We start from the raw sequence: 2,500 nt of genomic DNA on the forward strand, positions 1-2,500 counted from the left end.
ATGTGGCCCATAGTCTCCTAACGGGGTCACCTTGGGAGGATTTATACGCTGAAAATTAAATATTTTATATATATATATATATATATATATATATATATATATATATATATATATATGTGTGTGTGTGTGTGTATATATATATATATATATATATATATATATATATATATATATATACACTGAATAAATTAATTCACGCACATCCATCTCCGATAGTAGTTTTAGATGGTAGTTCAGCATACCATCAGTCAGGTTGTATTGCTACACTACAGGACATTTACATATTTGTGGGTCACATTTCAAAATATATTCTTTAAAATTCCACATGAGTTGTATAAAGGAATTATGAAATAGAGTTAAAATGTAAAGCTTTAATACGTTAATATTATAATGTCATGAAAATTCCAATGGTTTAATTGTCTGTTTCCACAAAGCATTATTTTATTTCTTATATTATCGTAAAATAACTGTTTGAAGATAAATCAAAATGTTTGAATTGTGCCTCAAATTTTTAAATTGTTGATATTAAAGTAAAATATCATTTCCTCTTTATCCCAATGTTGCATTGTGTTTTAAGATGACAAAATCCATAGAGCTAAATCAAATGTTAAACAGATCACTTATAATCAAATCATTTCTACACTCAATTCATTTATTGGTATTATTAACATAAATAAGTGCCTGCTCCACTTACGTTTCTGATTTAATATTCACGTGATATCGCAGTTTACTCAATGTTTCAATCGTCTCTCTGTTATATGTTATGTTTGTGTTGACAATAGAGCGCATAGGTCAACAACTAGATTTTCAATTAATTTCCACGGTGGTTGTGTGTTAACCTCTGACCTCAAGAAATCACCTTAAGAGACTCAAGACAGATACTACGCTTGAAATACATTTTTTCTCGGACAGGAGGATGGTGTAGACTGTAGAGCGTACTTTATGAGGCCAGGCGAAGGATGCCGTACCAGTTAGGTCGAGGGTTCAACCGTATTCTTCGTTTACTTTTAGCCTTAAACTAGGACTTATCTTTTGACGTCATCTTCTTCTAGTGAGTTGTCGTTAATACGGCTCAATGATCCCATTGGTTGAACTGTTGAGTACAAACCACCATTTTTATTCTTTTGGTGGTCTGCCCTTATCATTAGACAAACGTTTTTGGTCAGTGCCAGGCTATGAGTTTTGGAAGGCTACGGTTTAATTCACCATCGCGGCAAAAAGTTTTTTAAAATCTTTTTTTTACTTTTTATCTTTTGTCTTCTGGCATTTATTCTTCATACCTTTCAGTTCTTATTAGTATTATTATCAAATATCATAATCTCAAAACTTTATAAATAATGTGATAACATGAAAAATTTCACACTTATTTTAATGTGAGTATATGGTATTCATTATAATGATCACTTTCTCTTGACACAGTTTGCAAATGGACCCGTTCCGTGTTCTTATGTCATCGTAATACTGTAATATTATTTAAGGATAACAATATATCATATATATATATATATATATATATATATATATATATATATATATATATATATATATACATATATATATATATATATATATATATATATATATATATATATATATATATTAGGCCTACATGGACATGAATAACCAGCGTCTTTTTATGTGCACAATTAAAGATCATAAAATACCCTGTAAGTCGAGATAATGTGGTGTTCAAGCTATACAGCGAGATAAATTGCTTTTTTCTTTCTTGTATTGGCCTCGCCCTTACGTACACGATGTAATACTCGTATTACAACAAAATGAAGCGTTCAATAATTAAGATAATGAATAATGCTCAATGTTCATCTTGTATTTTGTAATTAATTATTAAAGCCTAGATAGCATTCATAAATAGATCTGAGATTGCGTTGGAATGATACAGGATTGTGAAGGAGAACAAGGGACGCTACTCTTGCATGGGTACTGAAATTGTGAAATATTACTGAGTTAACTCTCTTCGTAATTAAAGTGAAAGCGGAATGAATGCTCCTGTGAAATGTAATACACGGAGTTCAACAGGAGACCAATATGTTACGATATTCGATAACAATATAGCCTTTTAGTTGTTTTTTTTTAGCAAAGCTTTAGGGTGTTATTTATAAACAAAATATTTTTAGGGGGATTTGTTAAAACTTTAAGACGAGCATTCGATTTCTTTTCGATTTTTATGTTTGTTTGGGGATGAGCGCTTTCTAGTACAGGAACATTTGGTAGCATTGAAAAGTGGGGGAGGTGGAGGGGGGAGAAACGATCAAAATATATAGTATAGTGCCGGGTTATCCTGATACATAAAGTTCGACGTGTACATATTTGTAGGTCTGATACCCCAAATAGTCGTGGGTCCATTTTTGTATAGAATGAAATTACTCTCAAACACAAAATATACATTACAACAATATTAAAACAGGCAGTTAGATAATTGAATTCTGTTATCAGACGTGCAAACATTAATACTTAGCTACAATGGAATCTTTAATTCAAT

General features: G+C 30.7%; 1 protein-coding gene across 2 annotated transcripts in view; it reads left to right on the forward strand.

Moving 5' to 3' along the window:
• LOC144980882 (uncharacterized) overlaps positions 1-45 on the forward strand; it is a 42,320-nt gene extending 42,275 nt beyond the window's left edge. For both annotated transcript variants that reach the window (XM_078928774.1, XM_078928775.1), the window contains one exon: positions 1-45. This exon is cut by the window's left edge and continues 97 nt beyond it. The gene's annotated coding sequence lies outside the window, so the exon portion shown is untranslated.
• The last annotated feature ends 2,455 nt before the right edge of the window (positions 46-2,500 follow it).

This window comes from Berghia stephanieae, chromosome 10 (genome assembly GCF_034508935.2).
Source record: "Berghia stephanieae isolate SIO BIC M18660-M18661 chromosome 10, UCSD_Bste_1.3, whole genome shotgun sequence".
Lineage (NCBI taxonomy): Eukaryota > Metazoa > Mollusca > Gastropoda > Nudibranchia > Aeolidiidae > Berghia > Berghia stephanieae.